The 24,566-nt window shown below is 41.9% G+C and overlaps 1 protein-coding gene across 3 annotated transcripts in view; it reads left to right on the plus strand.

Moving 5' to 3' along the window:
- Positions 1–24,566, plus strand: part of chrm3a (cholinergic receptor, muscarinic 3a) — a 120,188-nt gene that overhangs the window by 78,897 nt on the left and 16,725 nt on the right. Inside the window, exon 3 of one of the 3 annotated variants that reach the window (XM_072436700.1) lies at positions 13,661–13,862. The exons of 1 other annotated variant lie outside the window; for it this stretch is intronic. The gene's annotated coding sequence lies outside the window, so the exon portion shown is untranslated. The remainder of the gene's footprint in view (positions 1–13,660; positions 13,863–24,566) is intronic. One more of the 3 variants, XM_072436701.1, reaches the window with a different exon arrangement.

The raw sequence follows: 24,566 nt of genomic DNA on the forward strand, positions 1-24,566 counted from the left end.
CATTTGGGAGTCTTCTCTCTCTATCTCTGTGCTGAATTCCTCATGTTCTGAGTCTCGTCAAAATTAGCCAGTCTTATTAAACGTTCTGGGACCTATTTGCATTCTAATGGGAGAAACGCTGCTTTTTTCCCCTGATAAATGGAGAAAAAAAGTGATAAATATTAATACAATAGTTCAGTTATAAACGCAAATTACCCCAATATGCTAAACCGGATATCCTAATAGTTCTTCTAATTTTAGAATTGTTGAGTATTTCCTGGTTTATTAGCCAGGTGAAAATTCCTCTAATTCTTTTCACTGTCTGCATCCCGAGCAATCAGCATTCTGCACGCCTACATGCTTCGGCAAATCTAAAATACATCCATAATTGTTTTTTAGGATGTAACGTTCCCTTTTTGAGAAAAAATGAGGCCAATGAATATATCAAAACTTCTCACGGAATACAAATAGGGCAATGTTTTGAAGTCAACGCAGTGGTTGCTGCTTTCCGCGGTACAAAAAGCATTCATAAAGTTCAGTTTTATCTTCCACTTCCTTCACCGCTTGTGTTGGGAGAAGGAGACCACCTGAGGCGCGCCACTGAGTCAGTTGACCTAATATTGCATAACATAGTGTGAATATAATGGGGTCCATCACAATGTAAGTGGCCCCATATTTCATAATGCCCGCTCCAGCTTGAGTGCAGGGCCCCGGGGGCTGACATTATGCGAGTGTGTGATGGACAGCTGGGGGGATCCTCAGGGGAACCAGCTCATTTGAACATTGTACATTATTGTGGCTGGTACTATATACGGGACAGTGACGGTTTGGCAATGGACGTTTTGAAAGGTTTATATAGTGTTTTACTGAGTTTGTTTCATGTTTATTGTGAAGTCAGTCACTGTTGGGGGCCACACAAGCCCCGAGGCAAACAGAGATACAGTACCAAATGGCTGCTACAGAGGTTAAGCAGACATTCTTTTATTGAAAAATGTTCCTCAATATTCCGGCTAGTGGCAGAACGATGAGCAACCAACTGATAAAATGTGTTTCGTTGCGATTGTGGTGGCCAATTTTTCTTCCATGGAGGTTTAGTTTTGCTCAAATGAATTGGAAACGGAAGGTAGTTTCTCCTCGTCTGTGCAGAGCTTAGTTACCTTGTTTTCTAGCAGTAGGGGGAGATAAAGGACCCTTCAACTCGCCTACAACAATTAATTTCCTCCACACACGGACTCAGAAACAGCTTATTTTTTGTAAAGAAAGACAATAAATGTAACTGTGTAATAACTAAGTCCATATAAGTCAAAATGTGAGTGTAGCTGCAGTGTTCCTGTTGTTCATTTGGTTTTCTACAACTGTTCACTTCACTTCAAAAACCTTTGTATTTGTAATATAATGTAGCAGCTCTTTCACTTTTGTGATTTAATCTTTTACTGGAGAAAATTTCATGACTCACCATTGACTATAATGTCACCTACATGACCTCTATCATGTCCACAAACACACAGTTACACACATTATCACATAAGATAAAGCTATTTTAAAGCTACACAAAGTGCATGAATATGATATGAAGTCAATATTACTTTCTTTTATGGCCCCGTCTTTATAAATTCCTGGACCTGCTTTGTTGAAAAAGGAGCCACATCTTGCTTTTCTGCTACACCTTTACTTGCATTTCTTGAAAAGCCGTTAATACACGACCGTTCCACAGACAGAGTGATAAAGTAGATACAGTGTTCTCAGAGGACAACAATGCTCGTTCTTGGCCCGCAGTTGTTGTCCCATTTGTTGTTGCTTGTTTGTCAGAGTTGCCGGCCGAATGTAAAAGCCATGCTGGTCCGTTTGGAGGCAGACAGCAGACGCCTGAGGTCACTGTGTCGGTTTGTAAAAAGAAAACACTGTTCTTGGTGGAACAAAATCTTTCAGTGGAAAACTTTCTGACACTTACAGTTTCTCTAAAAACTTGCACTTCACATCTCTTCATATCTAATAATTCTGACAAACACAACTTGTTTTGTATGAATACATCATCTCACCTCATAAATATTTGTTTTTGATGAAGCAGTTTATGTGTAAAAGTATCCACTTTCCTGGCTAACCAAGGCTGCATATTTACTTCCCAAAGACGTTAAGTAAAAATAGTTTCAAAGTTATATCGACAAAAAATATTTGTATCTTGATGATGGTATTGAGATGATTTTATTGCATCAGAAATGTGCTAAAATATGTCAAGAAATATCTTTGTTAATATTGTGTAAACATAAATTGACTGTAAAATTAACCCAAAAGTCCAGAAATATCACAATATACATAAAGATTACACGCTTTGTTATGATTTTATTCTTAAAAGTGTCATTTTTCTGCCTTATTTAACAGTTTTTAATATAGACAATGTACTCGACTTGCTGTTTCTTTATCAGTTTATGTCATCACTATGTTTAATTATTGAACATCTTTGGAGATTCCTGTATTCACTGTCCAACTTCTGTCAACAACAAGAACAAAAGGGTTACAAAGTCATTAGTGCTGTGCAATTTACGCACCACCTTTCCCAATCATTATGCTGATTAGTTGAATATAATTATAATCTTAAATACAACTTTCTTTGACTTCATTTCTTAAGTGGAATAATTAGACAAGAAACAGACACATTTTGCTGCCGTCCCCTGTGACGAGGATAAAAGGCGCTCATCATCTAAAACATGTCTAAACTGACTGTAATGAAAAAGGTGAAGCGTTGCATGCTGGGATATCATCTGGGAGTTGTGACAATCAGAAGAGACTGTGTATACGGGTGTCAGTCCCCCAGAGGAATAAACACAACTCTATATCAAACTCTTTCATTTTCCTGGAGCTCCAAAAAGAGCTTTGGGTTTTAATTATTCTGGATTAATTTGACTGATGAAAAGCAGTTTCGTCATCTCATTTACACCAATTTGGTTCTGTCAGTATAAGTCATCCGTTATCACAAATTACCTCAATAAAATATGTTCACGGAGAGTTACTGCTTCAAAATGTAAAAATGGATGAAATGTAAACGTGCTTTGCAAAGTATATTTTATGTTGACCAAGTAAGACATATTCTACCATGCAATTCAATATTTAATGTTATCTTTGCAAGTCGGGACGTTCATTTTCATATTATGCCAACTTTAAAATTGAAATGTTGCACAGAGATGACTTTTAAACTTTATATGTAATTGATTTCATCAGTAATATATCTCAAGTTTTCTCCAGAAAAAATAAAACATGCAATCTGTACTGTGCAGATTGTAGAATTTTAATTGTGATCGAGATTAGTCACTGACAAATGATGAATTATGGTTATGGCTTAATGGAGTGGTCACAGCCAAAATTAGCTATTGTCTATGTTTTTGTTTTAAAAGGAATTGAATCAGTTTATTTTCTGGAAATTAATATTGAATGTCAATTTTGTGGGAATTCAATAAGACAAAATAAAAGCTACTAAATAGGAGGGAAAATGTGATTATTCATTTGTCATTTTGCCCAAACTTGCTCCCAATGCAATGTTTTTTTTTACATTTCATGTCCCAATGTTTTTTTTCATGATTGCATTTGCACAATATCCGCAATATCTCCCGAGAATTAGAAAGACATTTTTAGTTCAAATCTTGTTGTGCATGTTCATGGGTGAGCAGAGAGGCGAGAAAGTGTAAACAACAACAGCATTATTGTCCTTTCACACCAGCCTACGGATCCTTGCATTTGCTACTGAGACAAACTGTCACTGTTCCTCTTTATTGCACACGACCTGCTGTCTTAATGTCACTCGGGCCGGGAAACAAAGAGCTCAAATCTCCTCCTCATCTGAGCCCCGCACTCGGCTGAGAGGCAAAGTCTAAAAATGCATGTGGGAGATTCAGCCGGCGCCGCTTTTGCCTTGAACTTTTTGGAGCTAAAATAAAAAATTGAGATTCAGGAACAGTGACAGAGCCGGAATGAGCTCAGTGGTAACATCTTTTGTGGCCGTGTTGTCAAAAATTATATTTACCCAAAATGCACGTGTTGTCAAATTTTGGCCACATTTCTTTTCAGACTGTGGCACTGGCAAATTGAATGATTATTGTTATGGTTACTACGAGCCTATCGCCTTTTCTTCTTTTGGAAGTGTAGCATTCAATTTGAGGTAATTTGGACTATTCTGAAAAATTGGACACATACTCCTTTTTTTCTCTGGCAAAACCTGGCAGTTTGATGCTGCAAAAATCATTTGTTGCTTTGAATTATAGTTATTTTTCAGGCAAATCATTATCTGTCTTCAAAATCCAATGGTGGAATTTATAAATGTTGACTGAAAATTTAAACATTCCTTGTAGATTTGTCAATATGAAAAGCTTTGTAGTTTTGCTTTAAAATACAATAGATGTTGAAAGAATCCTTTGGCTTGAAGAACCAGGACTTTTATTGATATTTACAAAAAAAAGTTTGTATAACCAAGAAATTAAACCAAACATGATTCTGAGTGAAATTTGAATTCATATCTTGGCATATACATAGACAGCAGACTTACATTTGTACAGAACACAAATGTTATCTGTAATAAAATGCTCCCAAAGGCTTTATTTGTCTCATGAATTGAAACATTTTAAAATTGCCCGAGTTATCCTTGGAACTGTTCACAAAAGCTTTGTGTGGAGCATCTTAACTTTTAACATGCCGATGCGGTACAAAAAATCTTTAAGAACGCTTTTACACCAAGGGCGGTCAAAGCGGATAACTCTATGAATCTCCAGGAACAATGTGTATTCTCTGTTATTACTTATGGTGCATCGTTTTATGTAACAAGTCTTTTTTTTATGACGCATTATGAAATGTATGACATTTTTGTTGCATTATAATTGTTTTAATATTTTTTTTTCAAATGGTACTGTTTTTTGCAAATTAATATAAAAAGGTGGTATGGACGATTTTTTTCAGCAAATTTGTTATCATATTTCCTCGTGGCGTGGAAAAATCATTAGTCCTGCCACGTATCAATCATAAAACGCACCTATCGCTCACCTGCAGCCGCGTCAGGCTCCTCCCCACGTTTCCGCGTGCCTAAGCGCATGGATCTTTCATAATATAGTTCCCTCAGTGTACGGGGCAAAATTAAGACGGAGAAAGACAGTTCGAGCTGATGCAGAAGTGGACAGAAATCTACGGGAGACGAGCGATGCGATGCGCTCCGTTGCGCTAATAAACAAACGCATGTGTGTGTTGTATCGGTCCGCAGGCGGGAGTGCGCATGCGCACTTCTGCCTGCGTTCTCAAATCGCCGAAAAATCGTCCATACCGCCTTTAATAGAACAATGAACTGTGTAAAAAAGCAAGAAGATACTAAAGAGAAACATCATGCTTAACTTACATAATGGGCTTATTGTATAATATTTGCACACATTCAATGACACTGTTTAATATGTTTAACACTTAATGCAGCTTTTTAAAGCTTGTGTTCATGGATGGGGACACAGTGCATGTGTTGTGAGCGGGTCCTTCCATTTCCTCTAAACAGTGGTAAATTGCTGTATTCATTTAAAAAACGAATCTGCTTAGTGTCAACATCCGGAGCAAGTCGCCCGCGTTACCGAAATACCCTTCCTCTGTCCGCCTCCATGTGGACGGTTTTCCTAAAAAGCTCTCATTAAATCCACTGGGCTGACAGTCATGGGGTGGCGCTCTGCATTCTGGGTAACACAGGCCTTACGTTGGAACAATATATGGCATTTGAATAATTCATCTGTGGCCCTTGTTCCATCCTCCAGCCGTCTTGTTCAAAGCCGGCCTCAGCATTTGTGAAATCCTGCTGACGGCTGAGTGTTTGCAGTGTGGAGTGCTAGCGACCGGAGCAGGCGCGGGCTACTACTTTGGCATTGCATCATTGCTTCAGACTTTAAGGCATTCGGCGCGTTTCTGTACAAGAGCCGAGCGTAAACAGAGCGGGGACTGTCTATTGTAAAATGCATTAAAATCCCACCTTTCCAGAGCGATGTTTGGGCTGCGTGTTTAAAGAATGCTAAAGGCCAATAATGGAGCCATGTTCACCACGTTTGTACGGACCACCAATGTTGGATAGAAAAATGTATTCTACGTTTCTACTGTGTAACGGATGTCATCAAACCTAGAAACATACAAAATGTTCTCCTAAAATAGGCCTTTTTATGCATAAGAACATGTGTTTGCTCCTTTTTATTTCATTTAAGATTTTTTTAAGTGCACTACATTCATTTTCTGGTGAAGTGTGTGTCAGTGGTTTTCTCCAGTCTTTAACTTACTTACATATCTATCCCCATGGAGACACGCAGGTGAGAGCACCAGATCAATTACAGGTAAGATCTGTGGAGAGGCGCGTGTTTTCTTTTGAAGAATGTAGAGTGCTTTAGCAATAAAATAGCCTTTAATGGAACAAATGCAAGATGACAATCTTCGGAACTTTCCAGGCAAAGCAATAACATCTCCATGGAGACGAGCAGCTGGCTGACCATCCACCAGAAAAGATACATATTGCACCTTTAAAATCTATATATTGTAACATGTGTTTTATATCTCATTTTTTTGGTTATTTATTTATGTATTCATTCATTCATTAATTCTCTACCGCTTTATCCCGTTAGGGGTCGCGGGTGACTGGAGCCTATCCCAGTGACTTTGGGCCTTGGGCGGGGTACAGTCTGGACAGTGGCCAACTCGTCGCAGAGCCAACAGACATAGACATAGACACACAGATAACCATTCACACTCACTTCCCTCTAACATTCATTCACTATTTTATTCATGTATTCATTTTCTTATTTTGGGAGGATTAGCAGATACAAGTACAAATAGGTACCAAAACAGCAACAACAGTACCTTTAAATTGTGTTTTTGTTCACAAATACGGAAAGAAGAACTAATCGTAGTTGATGGTTGTTGGATAATAATGAAATAATAGTAGTAGTACTTTCTAATTATTTATTCAACCAGGTAAGAACCCTTTGCAATCGAGGGTGACCTGTATCAAATAAATCACACATTCCATTCATCATTTACATGACATTTCTCCTCATTCCCCTGTTGGAGAACAATCCTAAATCATTAGCGCATGATTAAACATAGATTACATTTTCGCAATCACAGTAACCCCGCGAAAAAAGTGAAAAGTTTACAAAGCAGCACGGCGCGCCTCTGAAATCCAATAGCGCTGGTACAGTGCGGGGTCAGGTTCACACACAGAACAAATACACATGTTTCATTATGACATGTTCCGGATGTAGAAGTGAACTCTGGCACCTGCGCGGCGACAAACAGATCGCTAATGGCTACATCTATTATCGATCATGCTGTAACGCGCAGCACGGTATATAACTCGCAGGCCTACGCTTATTGAGTTGGGGAAAGTTTGTCTTTAGTGTAATTTCTGTTTCTCACCTCAGCTCCCCCGGTTTTGTCCTTGGCTTTCCTGTCCACTGTGTTCAAATGTTTTTCTTCCCGAGGTGAAGCAGTCACAAAAAAAAATGCTTAAGCCGCTTGGGCCTGTTGTAGATCTGGTGTTTGAACTTGGGAGGTTTCGCCTGGGGCAGGATTCAGCACTTCAGAGGCACGCTGCGTGGTTCTCTGGGATACACTCACATTCAGTTATTAGGCCCGAGCGCCACAAGCTGGCGAGAGGCCTATTAATCTCGTAAGGCCGTGCGAAGCACGGCTGCGAAAGTGAGCGCGAAGTGCTCGCCCACTTCCAAACACTCACTAACGCACTCCTTCACTCACGCACGCCCCGTGCATACTAATTAGAAGTAGGAAAATGGAACATTACCGTTGTAAACGGGCGAAGCCCGTGCAAAAGTGCGCACTAAACGAGCACTTTACATTGCGCGGTCGTCATCCCCATATAAAGCACTCATTTGCGCTAAGTAGCTCACGAATACGTTCCCCATCTCTTGCATGTTCCGTTCATATAAGCATGTAATGCAAAAATTGAACATTATTACTGTATAGAGGGCCAAAAACACAAAGTGGGCGGAGCCCACTCAAAATTAACGAAAGTACCCGTCAGTGACCAGGGACCCACACCATGAGGTAGGAAAGCGCGAGCGCTTTCCGAAAATGTATAGTTTATGATATTTGAAAAATGGGAAACATTGTTTTCGCATCGGAATATTATTCTTTCTTCTTTCTTTCTTTCTTTCTTCTCGGGAGCAACCCCCCTATTTTTCACCCAGTGAACATTGACGAAAAGTCACAAAAATTTGCACACCTCTAAAAATCGTGCCTCTCTACATTCTGGCTATTTCCCTTTTCTAAAATAAAAAAAATTGGCGCGTCAGCGCCCCCAAATGTACCAAAAATGCATTGAGAGATAGGAAATGACCCAAAAAAAATCTGATCGTAGAATCATGAAATTTGGCGCAGAGGTAGATGGTGACAAGAGAAATAAAAAATATTATCACGGCAACGCCGTCCGCCCAACCAAATGTCGGCCATATTGCTTCAAAAATGGCTAAGCATGACGGCCATATTGCTTCAAAATGGCTAAGCATGACTCGGGAGTTTTTTCCAAACGTAGTACTTTTACGAACTCCTCCCAGGGAGGGAGGGAAATTTGGTGAAAATGGTACTGAGGAGTGGAACATCAAAAGTTATTCAAATTACATTGACCCTGTCACGGTCTCTGTGCGGCGAAGCCGCAAACTTTAGCTGGAATTTCAGAAATCTCCCAAATTTAACATTTCTGCCGTTTGCGCAGATAAAGTCCGAATTGCGTCAAATTAGAATCAGTTGTTAAACTCTTTGCCCTAAACCTACTTGAAGTGAAATAAATTAATTTGGCGCCACAGCGCCCCCTACAGATTTAATATGGAGGTTAAATGTTTAGTTTTGCGAAACTATATGAAATTTGACACACAACTCAATTTTAGCATCCCCATCAAAAAAGTCAATGAGACCCATGTCATAATTGTTATGGTTTTGCCGTAGCGATGACCAAAACCTCCCATGTTATTCCAATGGGGAAATCGCCAGAACATGTTCACACTTTTGACTTTCATGAACTCCTCTTAGGGCATTAGCCCTATTAACCTGAAATTTGGTGGGACTCATCTTCAGGGGTGAACCATCAAAAGATATCCACATTTTTATTCAAAGAGTCACGGTGTCTGTGCGGCAAAGCCGCACATTTTGCCAAGAATTCAAAATAAAATAGCTTTTTGATGTAAAACAAAGGGGAGAAGATGTGACAGCGTCACAGATTCAGCAGTAGGCGTAATAAAAGGACAATTGGGGCGCGTTAGCGCCCCCTCCTCTTGCGGCGTGGCGGCGGCGTGGTGGCGAGGGCCGATCATTGCCGCTTGCGGCTATATTTATTATATATTTTTGTAAGACAACTTTGGCAACAGTGTGCTTGCGTTTACAGTCATATGCACGAAGCTGTTGCACATTGGTTTCAATCTTCAGTTATTGCTCATAAATTGCTCTAATATTGATTCTTTTATTATACACTCCCGTGGAAAAAAGCAAGGATGAAACACAATTTTATTTTATTTTTCAAGGATTTTTTGGCCCAAAGGCTTTATTAGACAGGAAAGTATAGCGTGAAATAGGGAGGAGAGAGCCAGGTTCGAAGTCACTATCCACTCTGGCACGAAAACATTTCATTTTCAATTAACAACTTAAAAAAATGTTAAGAATTTCAATAACAATGGCTCTGGAAGTGAAATATCTGTTTGAATTGCAAAACCGTTATTAATAAATCCCATCGCAATTTGGAAAGTGTTGTAAGGAAATAGCATCTTTCTTAGGAGGTGGTGTGACAATGTCTATTATTATATACATCTATTGTTTCTTTTAACAAGTGCCTTTGCCGGCTCCACTTTGTGTTACATAAAGCAATAACCATCATTTTGTTCTATAGAAACAATTCAAATACAATTGACATCATGTTGTCAATTGTATACGTTGTGAATTGGATACGTCATAAGGCGCTGGTACAGCTGGCAGCCCGGTGTAAACGCTCTCTCTTCTTTCTCACACTTATTGTGCTTTATCTCCTATATTTTGTAAATATAGTTAGTATATTTTTTCTATTTTACTGTACGATAGGGACACGCGCTGGAATAGTTTTTTAATTCAACTGTTTTTGACTTTTTTCGGCTGGATTTGAGCGTTTTTCGTTGCGTTCGTTGTGTTGTTGTGACGTGAGCTAGCTCCGAGCCGCGCTAAAGTACGGCGTGTCGTCGGTACACGTTTATATACACGTTTATATGAAAGAGGAACTTCACGAACGATCGGGACACGCACTGGAATCGCTTTAAATTAACTTGTTTTGTCTTTATTCGGCTGGATTGAGTATTTTCGTCGTGTCGTTGCGATGTGTCTTGGCTCTGAGTCCCCCGGCTCCGGCCCCGCCCCCCGGCTCCGGCCCCGCCCCCCGGCTGGCGCCGTACCGCGTTTACACAAAGGAGGAACTCATGAAACTGTGGAGAACAGTCGTCTTACCCGGAGATCGTCACGTTATCCCGGCGGACATCCTAAGGAAAACGCAACGAGGCAGACGGGCTGGACGTAAACTCCGAGAGAAGAGAAGGACAAACAGGAAGTCGGTTCCCGCCGTAGTCATGGGTAACGTGAGGTCCCTTCAAAATAAAATGACGGAAATAGCGAGCCTCATGCGGTCCCAGAGGATTTATAGGGACAGCAGCGTCTTGATTTTCACAGAGACCTGGTTAACAGCAGAAATGCCAGACTCTATTGTAGGTTTGGACAATTTTCATCTGCGGCGGGCGGACAGAACGAAAGCATGCTTGAAGAAAAGAGGTGGAGGTCTGGCGGTGTATGTGAACACGAGCTGGTCCAAACCCGAACACTGCACAGTGAGGGAGCAGCTATGTAACAAGGATATTGAACTATTGGCTATTGGCATGAGGCCATATTATCGGCCCCGGGAGTTCTCACATGTGATTTTGATCGCAGTCTATGTGGCCCTGTCTGCCAATGCTGAAAATGCTTGTGAAGCACTGCTCTCCTGCACTTGTAGGCTGCAAACACAGCATCCACAGGCTCTCTTCCTCATCTCTGGTGACTTTAACCACGCTTCTCCCTCTTCTGTTCTACCAACATACACCCAGTATGTTACCTGCCCCACCAGGAACAATAGAACATTGGACTTGTTTTTTGCCAACACCAAGGAGGCTTATTCTTCTTCCCCCCTCCCTCCCCTGGGCAGCTCGGACCACAACCTTGTACATCTGAGGCCTGTGTATGAACCCATCGTGCGCAGGCAGCCTGTGGTGTCCCGTGAGGTGAGGATGTGGTCTGCTGAGAGCGAGGAGGCTCTGAGGGACTGCTTCAGCACCACTGTCTGGACTGAGCTTTATGACCCACATGGGGAGGACATCAACACCATCACAGAGTGCATCACGGACTACATCAACTTCTGTTTTGAGAACATTGTTCCCTCCCGGACGGTGCGGTGTTTTCCAAACAACAAGCCATGGATTAACCGTGAACTGAAGGCTCTGCTGAAGGAGAAGAAGAGAGCCTTCAGGTCAGGGAACATGGAGGAGCTGAGGACTGTGCAGAAGGAGCTGAGGAGGAAGATCAGGCAGGCTGAGGCTGGCTACAAGAGGGGGATGGAGGAGCAGCTGCAGCAGAAGAACATTCAGGGAGTGTGGAGGAGCCTGAAAACCATCTCGGGCTTCAAAATCCCCCCTGCCCAGACAGAGGGGGATCTACAGTGGGTGATGATTTAAATGCTCACTTCTTGAGGTTTGATCGGTCACCCGCCCCTCCCCCTGCACGGCTGCATGCTCCCTCTTCCACAGCTGGACAATGCCCTGCATCTGTTCCTCTTCGCTTATCTGCCCCGGACCATCAGCTCCCCACTTCGCCTGGACTCACCCATCCCCACAGCACACGGTCCCCCTGCCAACCACTGACTGTCACAGAAGCACAGGTGAGGAGTGAGCTGAAGAGGATTAAAGTGAGGAAGGCAGCAGGACCTGATGGCATCAGCCCCAGGCTCCTTAAGTCCTGCGCAGATGAACTGTGTGGAGTTATGGAGCATGTCTTCAACATGAGCCTGAAGCTGAGGGTGGTACCACAGGTCTGGAAGACCTCCTGTCTGGTACCTGTGCCTAAGACACCGCGCCCCAAAGACCTCAACAGCTTCAGGCCAGTGGCTCTCACGTCCCACCTGATGAAGACACTGGAGCGGCTAGTCCTGGACCACCTCCGCTCCACCGTGAGCTCAGCCATGGACCCGCTGCAGTTTGCATATCGGCCTGGCATCGGAGTGGAGGACGCCGTCATCTCCCTGCTGCACCGCTCTCTCTCTCACCTGGAAAAGCCTGGCAGCTCTGTGAGGATTCTGTTCTTCGATCTTTCCAGCGCCTTCAACACCATCCAGCCGCTGCTCCTGAGGGACAAGCTGGAGACGGCTGGTGTGGAGTATGACCTGGCAGAGTGGATCCTGGACTACCTCACAGACCGACCCCAGTTTGTGAGAGCCCGGAACTGTGTGTCTGACACTCGGACCTGCAGTGTGGGGGCGCCCCAGGGCACTGTCCTCGCGCCCTTTCTCTTCACCCTTTACACTGCAGACTTCAGACATGACACGGACAGCTGTGTCCTGCAGAAGTTCTCTGACGACTCTGCCATCATCGGACTCATCACGGACGACGATGACGCGGAGTACAGAGGACTGGAGCAGGACTTTGTGGACTGGTGTCAGCGGAACCACCTCCTCATCAACGCGGGGAAGACCAAGGAGATGGTGGTGGATTTCCGCAGACGCCACCCCACTGCCCCCTCACCAGTGAACATCCAGGGACGGGACATTGAGAGAGTGGACTCATACAAGTACCTGGGTGTTCATCTGAACCACAAACTGGACTGGACTCATAACACAGACGAACTGTACAGGAAGAGCCAGTGTCGGCTCTACCTCCTGAGGAGACTCAGGTCTTTCGGAGTGACAGGGCCACTCCTGAAGACCTTCTACGACTCTGTGGTGGCATCAGCCCTCCTGTACGGTGTGGCCTGCTGGAGCAGCAGCATCACAGAGAGGGAGAGGAGGAAGCTGGACAGAGTCATCAAGAAGTCCAGCTCCGTCCTGGGCTGTGCTCTGGACTCGGTGCAGGAGGTGGGGGACAGGAGGGTCCTGGCTAGATTCACATATATGCTGGACCCTGAGTGTCACCCCCTGCAGGACACTCTCTCCGCTCTGGAGAGCAGCTTCAGTGAGAGACTGATCCACCCTCGCTGTGTGAAGGAAAGGTTCCGTAGGTCTTTCCTTCCTGCTGCTGTCAGACTTTATAACAAAAACTGTTAGTACTGAACACTCGCAATACTGACCTAACCATGTGCAATTCTGTCATATGTGCAATTGCTGTTGGAATTCATGTGCAATTACTATGAAATTCATGTGCAATCTATGTGCTGTCGTGACACATATTCATGTGCAATTACTGTCGTGATCACATGCAATGGTATTTATGTATTTATTTATTCATTTGTCTATGGGAGTTTTTATTTATTTATAGGAGATCTTCTACTGAAAGTGTTTTTCAGACTTCCTATAAGTGATCTGTTCTGTTCTTCTGTATCTACCTCTGTATCTACCTGCGTTGCACCAATGAAATTTCCCCATGTGGGACAATAAAGGAATATCTTATCTTATCTTATGTTATTCCTGCTTTTCTTTCAGCTTTTCACTGGAGAGGTCCTCACAGCAAACCGTCCGCCCCTTATTTTGCAGTAATTCGAATCGGCGTATTTTGTTTGCATCAGATGCCCTCCCAGATGACACCCTCCTCATTTCTGCGGGCTGGGGACTGGAACAAACAGCACCCTGGCAGTGGCCTGTGATCCCTTGTGGCTGGATATTGCAATCGTCTACAATTGACTAGGTAAAACGGTTTTGTTTTTACACTACAGATTTCACATGATTATATTTAAGATTTTACTCAATTAAAAACAGCCTTCTTTTCCCCAGTTCTACCATTTTGGTGAGGTTCTTAATGTTACTTTCTGGTTGGACATGAGCAGCTGAAGTGACAGAGGTCATGATGAGTTCCATTTGTCCTCTGAAGTCGGATTGTCTGAGTTCCGACGTATGAATTCAAATCTTGACTCCGACTTGGGCAACATTTCAGAACTAATTACTCTGTTTTGCTTGAAGTTATTACGTCTAAACAGAGCTACTGACATTCACTTTCAAACTGAGATTTATAACTTACACATGTTATAACATTGTCCGGGTTGATAAATACACTAAATTTGATCCACATTTTGTCTGATTTGAGCTTTTGATTGATGTCTCTTCACATAAACTGTCATTTATTGCTCATAGTTTTTACAACTTGACAACGGGAACAGAGAAACTCCTGTTGCGATCTCTGAAGACAAATGGAACACAGCATAATTCCACAACTGTTACCTAGCAACCATGTTGTAAACAAGGGCCAAAACTCATATCATTTACACAATAGCGATGATTTGACAAATAACAATGGCTGATAACAACTTTATTTTGTTGAATTGATGTTTAAACTGTCAGAAAAGTGTGTAAATTGTCCCCTGCACTTATTTCAGAACTCAGCTTTACTTCCTTTATTTTTCCTTACTTTTTTTTTTTTAAACGTAAATTGACTGAGTTGACTAAAATCCCATCAAACAACATAATAATTGGAAAAACATGAGAACCTGTTTTTTTTTCCATCCCAATGCATTTCCCTCTTCATATCTCTTCATATACTTTGGAAAGGTGTAACTGAAATCACGTTGGGCTTTTGCTTTATTTGGAGCTCAAATAGCTCTTGGCAGGTTGTAACGTGAACACAGCAGTGCAGCAGGCCAGTTCGCCGTGAGTGACAACCCTGTGAAAGTTTAATTCCCACATAAGGTCACCCTGGGAGAGAGTGGGGGGAGTGTAATATCAGTTGTATCTACGCCACTGGGAATTTCTTCTATATCTACTTCGAGCCGCCGTCTCTCAACGTCGCCGTGTTTTTTTCTTCGTCTCTTCTAATGCTTATCTTTGGTCCATTATAATGCAGCAGATAAAACTATTAGGCCACATGAGGAAACTGTCGCACGGGACGGACACAGGAGAGAGGAGATGTGTCCCGGAAACGCAAGTGATATGATTATATGGGATGGGGGCTATTATTAACCCTACACATGACAGCAGTGTGTAGATCAGAGTCTGCGCGTGTAATATTATACGTTAAAGCTTCCAGTAGTCTGTCTGTACTGAGTTCAATCATAGTTTCATCATGTACGGCTGTAACTAACAACTATTTAGTGATTATACTTTCTATTAGTTGTTTAGAACGCAACAGCCACAGATGAAAAGATGTTTATTACATTTGACCCAGATGAAGCTGAAATGAAGTTTGAGGATCTCGGTGGAGTACATTTATGGACAAAAGAGTTCGGATGTTCACATTGTTCACGCTCTAAGATTTGACATGTAAAAGTTATTTATTTTTAAAATTGCAAACGTATTCCCGTAACTAAATCAAAGAATGGTTTTAGAGTAACATTTACCAGTACTCTTACATTTGATAAAGTTGTGTATTGGTTATGTATACTTTACCACACTCCTGTACTTTTTATTTCCAAGTAAGTTACATGTCATCACTGCTCTTATTTATTTCATCTTAACTTATCCTTACTGTAAAATGATTAAAAACAAAACAAAAAAACAATGTTACAACAGTTAGACTAGAAATACTGTTGTCCAAATCAATAAACACATGATCAGACTTAAGAAACAAATGAGGATCACACACTAGAGTTTGTACAGAAAATAAACTAAAAGTGAAGCCGCTCTGAGCTCAGCTTGTGTTTAAGTGCAGGTCGTTACTGCGTGAGTCCAGTCCAGTGTCCAGAGGTGTTTTTAGGTCCAGAGCAAAGATGAGATCCAATTCCCCTCCGTGTGAGCCAAGTCCCCTCCGTGTGATCCAAGTCCCCTCTGTGTGATCCAAGTCCCCTCTGTGTGAGCCAAGTCCCCTCTGTGTGAGCCAAGTCCCCTCCGCGTGTTGCCAAGTCCCCTCCGTGTGATCCAAGTCCCCTCCATGTGTTCCAAGTCCCCTCCGTGTGATCCAAGTCCCCTCCGTGTGAGCCAAGTCCCCTCCGTGTGATCCAAGTCCCCTCCGTGTGAGCCAAATCCCCTCCATGTGATCCAAGTCCCCTCCGTGTGAGCCAAGTCCCCTCCGTGTGATCCAAGTCCCCTCCGTGTGAGCCAAATCCCCTCCATGTGATCCAAGTCCCCTCCGTGTGATCCAAGTCAATTTCATGAACGTCCAATACAATTGTCCAGTCCTTGATTATCAGACGGGTCCAACACTGTAGGAACTTTAGAGTCTGTATAGCAACGATTACAATGATCAGTGTGTTTTTTTACAGTTCACTAATAATTCAAATATTAATATAATTTTCTTATAGCCAGTTTACTTGATTTTCTGGCCTTGTAGACAAATGAACCACCACCTCTAGTGTGTATGTGCGTGTGCTCAGACCCAGACCTCACGTTTAGTGTTGAGATCTGAAATAAGCAGCTCAGAGTGAAACATGGTGTGGCTGATTAAAGGAGCGGCATTTCAAACAGACACCAGCCAGCGAGTGTTTGAACTCATTCAGCAGGTTACAAGGGTTATTAACGCACAATAGGCCCGTGATTGGCCGAGTGCACATAATGACAAGTGTCAACAACAGCGCTTTGCACCAGCGCCTGCTCAAGCTTCACTCTGTGGGGGAAATGATTAGGACAAATTGGAGTCCAAGAGTTTTTGACGTAAGCGTGGAGGTTGTTGATGTAGTACTTGAAAGTGCATGTGGGTGATCGGTGTACTCTGCTGATAATGATAATGTACTTTTAAAAGTCCTTTAACGTGATTAGATATGAGCAAAAAAAAACATATTTGTCTTTTACTGCTTTGGCTACGATGACTACTATAACTATATTTCACCCTGGAGAGACAAAGAGACCACGAGAATGGACTGTTTAGCAAGCTTTATTACGTGTGTTATTTGGCGCTCAGACCCCGGCGAAAGACGTTGTGATCATGGACACTCCATGATCTATTTGTATTAGATGTGTCCCCCGGAGCCTGGAGACTGGTGGTGGTAGATGTTAAGAGAAGGTAGAGGATGAGGGGAATGTAGAGGAGGAGCTGGGGAGGTGGTGGGTCGCAGTACGGTTTGAGCGGTCGAGCCATCTGCCTGAGGGCTTAAATGTGACCGCCTGGTGCTGATTGGGAGCGGGGAGGAGTCACTTGGGAGCGTTGATTGGGGATGAGGAGCAGGTGCGGGGCCATGATGCAGACGCCCCCTGACCTTTAACCCTCCTTCTTGGCCGGGAAAAACTGCATAACCTCTTTGGGATAAGCGCAGAAACCTGGAAGAGTCCATGGTGAAGTGAGGGATCTGACTCTCACAGACGGACAGGCGGGCGCCCGCTTGAGTGCGATGATGGCGCTGGGGAGAGGGGTCCTTCCATGGAGGCCTTGACGTAGATGGGTGGAGTTAGGTCTTCCAGGCTGAATTTGCGCAGGCTTCATTTCTGCTGATCATGTTGTTTATTGGGGTCATTTCATAGGAATTATTAACAACATATTCCTACTTTTCTGTCATCTGTTAGGGTATAATTGTAGTAACAAACTGTACCTCTCTCTGTCTCAATAATTTTCTGTGATGAAGCAGCTTTATGTTACTTCTACTACTATTGAAATTCAAACCTGGAGGTGAATTTCTTTTTAATTGTTCACCTGTTGAGTGATATACAATTATACTATGTAGATAAAATGACCAAAGTACTGAAAGTAAAAGTGACATTTTCAACACTAAAAAACTGATCACTCGTTGACATAACTCAAAGTGAAAGCAAATATTAACATCATGTATTATTAAACAGTATTATGATTGTATTCCCTTCTCATTCAGCCATATGAAGTTGTATTTAGAGTGATTTATGCATGTTTTATCGTCTTATTATCGTGGCTAATGACGTACCGTTAATTGACGGAAAACAGAGCCACAGTGTTCACCCCGGGAGTAAGCGGGCTCGTTTTATATCAAAATTGTAATTAAGGATGTCCAAAACGTAACATTATGAGCCACGGGTGTCATAGATTCTAAATAAATAGCAGACAAAAGCACAACAGGTATTAAGGAAGGAAAGCCAAACAATTATTTTACTGAAATGCTACTTCTAAAACTTTTAAAACCAAATTAGTTTTTTTTTTACTGCCGTGAAACTTGAAACTCAATAGCAGTTGGATATTAGAAAGTCAATATTACTAGCAAAATCTATTTGTACAATATGATATCTTGAAAGTCTCATATTGATTTTTATGGTTGAACAACTCACATTATTTAAGTGTGTGTCTCCTTATACACCTGCCTGGTTCACAGTGAGTCGCAGTAACAGTGTGTAGTAGTAGCGGTGTGCAGTAGTCGTGTGTAGTAGTAGCTGTAGTAGTGCATCCTGGCTGGGAGCTCATCACTCTCCATCCTCATAATGTGCGTGTCAGTGTGGCGGATGGGGACGATTAGCCGCCACAGCTCATCCTTCAGCAGATGCTAGCGCGTTCTTTCTGCACGACAGTGGTCCATTTGTGTGTCAGCCTCACACTGCGATGCTAATTCCACTGTATGTCTCATGCGCAGGAGTCAAATGTATTATGCAAGTCGTTTACTGTTACTGCTGTCAAGACTGCTCGTGGTACTCGTTCTACTTATACCTCAGAGCGACTGTTTCTTGGTCTAATCATGTTACTGCAACTACAACCTGTTAGCACTGCTTAAACAACTACACTTATTACTACTAGTACTACTACTACTACCACCCACTACAGCATTGCTGCACTTATATTGCTCTAAGGTTGTCAAAATATCAAAAAATCAGAGCGACACAAACTTCAGAAAGTATCAATATGCAATAAATCACGTTAACAGGACAAAACCTTTCCTAAACAGTTTTACAACGATCTTGAGCTTTGAAGAGGACAAAAGATATCTGCGTCTTCAAAAAAGTTTTTTTTAAATTGGTTAAATCCACCCGTCACTCACTCACCAAATAGTCCCAGGAATGACATCACGGTTATATTTTGTATCACCATATTGCCCAGCCCTAACTAAGCCTATTCCTTAATATTGACTAGACCTACGTTGTGTTTAGACATCGAGTTTACATGCAAATTTTGAGCGTTTGCGGCAAATTTTGAGCGTTTGGCCTTGTGTCTTGAGCGTTCACACGCCCTCACACGTCTTTTTACCACTAATGCAACAACTACTACAACTAAAACGAGTTCTTCCACCAACCCGAAGGTCGCTCGGATCGGTGCAAACTTCTGTTATATCTTCAGGCAAGACACTACACCCACTTCGCTTTAAGTCAAATCAATTCAGATCCACCACCACTATCACTGCCAAAACTACATTTACTCTACTCTACCACGACTACTGCACTTTAACCACTGCCAACTACAACCAATATCATGAATACTCCCCAACATGCCCCTCGTTGTCATCACCACGAGACACGAAATCCTCTCACCACACAGATTACCACACAGAGCTCCTCACACTTTCACCAGCGTATTTTCCTTCATCCCAGATCGTGTCCTCCCCTCATTGTGATCCGTGCCTTGTAAATCTGGCGGCTGTGAAAAGACCCTCTCTCTCATCTCTTCCTCCCTCTTGGTATTTACCGATACACTTAATAACAACAACAACTCCAGCACCCGGGCCAATTGTCAGCGCGGCCAATCCATCACCCGCCTGCGACCATTAGCATTCAGGGTTCATTAGCTGGCAAACACCCACTAAAAGCATAATTGAAGACGATAAATTCTGCCCTGGCTTGTCTTGGAGTAGAGCCCATCTGTTCTTGGGCCTGTTTTTCTTTTGCCAACAGGAGCTTAGCACATCTGGGAGACAACACTGTAGACTGTATTTATCCTTCGTTGTCGTTTCACAACTGGAGATAGGATTTGACAGCTTGTTGCTTTCTCTCGCCGGGTGTTGGGAGCGCGGTGACGTCTCTGTGGCCGTTTGGGGGTGGAAGAGTCAACTACTGATCTGTAAACAGGGAAACTGGACAGTAATGGGAACTGACAATGACAAAAGAAGAGAGCTTCAAATGTTGTTACTGCAAAGGAATGCTACACCTAAGCTACATGTGGCAAAAATAAATAAAATGCAAGATTAATAGTAGATACAAGTGCTGGACTACTCATTTGATCAAAACCCATTTCAGTTCAAATTTGGCATTTTTCTTTTTTCATTGTTTTACTTCCTGGTTGTAAATCATGGCATGACAATAGAAACTTACATAACTGTTATCTAGCAACCATGGTGTACACTAGGCCAAACTTGTGCTAATGTTCAGAAAAATGTATGAGAACACCTTTATTTTGCTCATTGTGATGTCATCAATATGTTTTTCACTGCTCTACTTCCTGTCTTTTTCAGCATATTTTTACATATTTATTTCAACTATATTGCTGTAAAACTATAATTGATCTACCAGTATTGTTCCATGAAAAAAAATCATAAAAACCTGTCACACGCACTTTAAATTGCACTACAAAAGTGATCTAATGCCACTCGCTGATCATGTAAAAATGCACTGTGAACGCAAACTTTCTTGTTAAATATTGATTTTATTTTGATATCATAAATATTGATGATTTTGTTTTGAAAAGCAGTATTTGGTTATGTTACATTGAGTTTTATTATGAAGCATCTGCCAATACCCAGTCCTCTAAATTCTTAAATATGGCAAACAGAAGAGCCCAGATTGAATTCCTGAAGCGAACTACGACAAACCCACTGCCCTGAATAGCTCATATCAGATTCAGCCAATGACATTAAATATTAATCACAGGCTTACTCCTGAAGCTCTTGTAGAGTTGTTTAGCAGAAAAACACTGACCTTTTGCTCACACTCGTATGCTCTAGGCTCTCTCCTATAGTCCAAGGACAAGACGTTGTTTCAATGTCTCTGCAGAGTTTTTGTTTGCGTCGTGAATGCATCAAGTAAAATATGTATTACAGGTAGAACAGAAGTATTCAGGCATTGATTAGTTGTAAATAGAAAAGTTTGGTATTGATATTACTTTACCAAAATATTTTGTTAATGTTGTATGAATCGAGACACACAGCTTTGAAGGAATTTGACTTGAATTAAAAAAAATAAATGCAACTAGCTTTACAATATATATTTAAAAAGTAGGATTTTGTACCGCCACTTTTAAACCACTTTTTATTTTCATTAAAATTTGAAAAAAGATTGAACTGATAAACTAATAAAAATAAAAATCTAAACTACACGTACAATAATTTTTTCCCTATATATTTTTTTTAAATTTTCATTCTACCATCAATTATTGCAGAATGTTTGCTATTTGACAATGGCGTCAACTTAAATTGCGATTTCAATTCACTTCTGAGATATTGTGCAGCCCTGGTCAATACTATTAAGATAAATAAAATGGAATTCTGAAATCTGTGGTGAATATAATAGTTTCATGAGAATCAGACAGAGCTACACTGCCTCTCGCGCCTCCCAAGTACAAGACCTGTGATTGTGAGAGCACAGTGTATCCTTTCTACTCCCGCCTGATACGCCCGCGCCCATCTACACATCGAGGTCAGCCTTATGTGCAGTCGTAATCACAAAATAGGCTTTTGATATCGAGAAAGACAGATGAGACCCCCAGTGTTTCCCTTGCGAATTTACAGAATCAAATTTGAAAAACCTATTCCAAGAACGGCGTGCCAGGTACTGTCACGTCACCCGGCTTGATTTGATTGGACGGAATCGGATACACCCCCTGACGACCGCGGTTAATGCGTTTGCGGCAGACGGTCAGACAGGAAGGGGCGGGGCCGAGTGGGGGGCTGTTGGAGTGAATGAAACCGAGCAGCAGCTGAGAGATTGTCTTTTTGTGTGTGGTATTTGTTCACTGAATAAAGCCGTGTACATCCGCCAGCAGAAGTGTTTGGACTGTCATAGTAGGATCTGTATTATGAAGCTCGGAGTGCGTTCTGAAAATGTTGAAGTTCTGGCAAAGGCAAGTTGTTTGCGGAAAAGAGACATGGACGGCGTGCGAGGGGAGTTAGCCCTGGCAAGTTTGTCCGGCTGTTTGTATAAATGTCCATGTGCGCCTGGCTTGTGTAAGTGTGCGTGTAAGAGTGCTACACTGAAGCGCTGCATTTAAATATATGTTGAACCACGCGATAAGACATCACTTCAGCACTTTATTGCTCCATGCTTAGGTTATGGTTATTCTAAATCTGCTGCTGTAGAAAAAGAATGACATGTGTACCTCTCTGTGTGAGGGATTCTGGCCAGTATCCAGGCTGCACCTATCCAAGGTTTTTGAAAGTTATTGGGAAAAGCTCCAATCACACTTGTCCCCTGAGTTGAAGAAGGTCAAACTTATTAATAATAAGAACTATGTTAGAATCGGAATCATATATTATGTGTTGTAAAAGTGTGCATTGAGTAAATACATTGTAGGAAATGCACTTTTATTACTATTGAAAAAGGCCAGTAGGTCACTCACTACTGATAAAAACACCCTTGCACAAAGTACATTGACTCAGTAAGTCAAGGACAGACACTGTGTCCACTGCCAGTTACTTATTAAGTCAAAATAAACAGGACGGCCAGGCAAGGTGAAATTTGACACATTTTGTCCATGTGGCATATTATCTGGCAAATATAACACTAGAGATAAACATTTTACGAAGGATTTCTGTATTTTCTGGCTGACTTAAAGAGGTTTGTAACTTTGCTGTTGGAGGATCTGCCACCCGTTTACTTTTGCTTTACTATTGCTAAAAAAAACATTATTTCTGTGAGCGACTCTCCTCTCCACAGAGCTGACCTGTAAATTGCCCTGGTGACATCACCTGCTTGTCTTGGGGATAGATATGTTTAATGCCACAGTGGAACATTCCAGGTAAAGACATGGGGACAAACTGACTCGCAATCAGAAAAGTTACACAACACACGTTTAACTCTTGGGGTTTTAATATGCAACAGACAATAATAACCACTAACTCACACCCACCAAATCTTATTAAACATATTATTATGTGAAGGCACAGTACATAACCTTTTATTTTAAAAAATGAAATAAAATAGACAACATTTTGGATGGTTTTGCTGCCCTAAAAATATGATATATCAAAAGAGAAAAGTGTCCTTACTGTGAGGTGTGGGCTTGTGTCTTCAAAAATGTGACTTTTACTGCTTTTACTGACCATGAAGAATGTTCCAAAGCAAGGTTTTAACTTTTTATTCCCACAGAATTATGCAGGTGAATTTCTACCTCCAGAAAGCCACATACTGTGCCTTTAAATGATCTCTTATATCTTTGCGTTTGAGTAAACAGCAGGGCTTTTTAGTGAACTCAATTCCCAAACGCCCCTTTCAGTGAGTTACGAGCCTTTACAGTGAGAACCTTCTGTATTCTCTGCCAGTGACAGAACCCACAGCCTTCTATCGGACATGCTCTTTCTCATGCGACACAGCAGGACTCCCGGTTGACAGCGGAGCTCCATTCCGCGCCTCCTTTTTCTCGTAAACACTGGCACTACACCACTGCTGAGAAGACGCGGGGCAAGTGTGAGTGCTTCCATCTCCTTCTGCGTTCCAAGCACCCTTCAACATCCTCCTTACACCCTGCGCCCTTCAAAGACCCCTCTCCTTCTTCCTGCTCTGGCATGTTTACATAGACTCTCCTCCAATAGGCAGATGCTCGCATGTCCATTTAAGGATTGATTGCGATGGACTATCACTTATATGTGTGTGGAGTAGTATCGGAGGGCCGGACCTGGAATTGGACTCGCACGGAATGGCTTTGTTCCCAAGAGCGTGGAATTTCAACGTTTGGTTAGTGGGGATTGTTAGGAATGAGCTGTCACCGGGCTGAACTTAATGCTTACGAGCCATCTGTTCCCAGCGACATCCAAATTGAAAGACTGGAATTTTGTTTTGTTCTAAAGGGTGGATAACGTTTACTGCTAGGAACCATCCAGAAGTGACGTAATTGTACTTCATAACATTTTGAGATGCGTTCAATTTTTAGAATCTATTATGTCAGTGTGTTCTTTTAGTTCATTCTATTCCAAGACATTTTTGTAATACTAGTAGATGTATCTTTAGTTGTGGCAGAATATATCTACAGCTCAAATTGAATGAGTAAAAGCAATGGACCTGGTAGTAATGGTGCATAATCAGCATAAGCTTTTACATAATACACATGTTTACATTGTCTCAAATACTGAAGTGCACTTACTTTGCAGTATATGTATATATCAGTGGACAAAGGGACATACTGTACGGCTGGAACCAATGACTGCGTTTCAGATGACATCACAACATTCCACTGGTCAATCATATTCAATACAGACAGGGACAACTCAAATAAATACTGTTAAAAGGATGTTGTTGTAATATACAAGACTTCTTTGCCATAAAATATCAAAATGGTAAATTCACGAATACTGATTTGGACCGTTTGATAATTTCAAAGAGTGACTAGACATATTAACTACTTTATTACAGCAAAAACAAACTGCTTTTCAGTTGC

The sequence above is a fragment of the Eucyclogobius newberryi genome, unplaced genomic scaffold (genome assembly GCF_026437365.1).
Source record: "Eucyclogobius newberryi isolate DKJ021-1_F unplaced genomic scaffold, fEucNew1.0.hap1 SCAF_8, whole genome shotgun sequence".
Taxonomy (NCBI): Eukaryota; Metazoa; Chordata; class Actinopteri; order Gobiiformes; family Gobiidae; genus Eucyclogobius; species Eucyclogobius newberryi.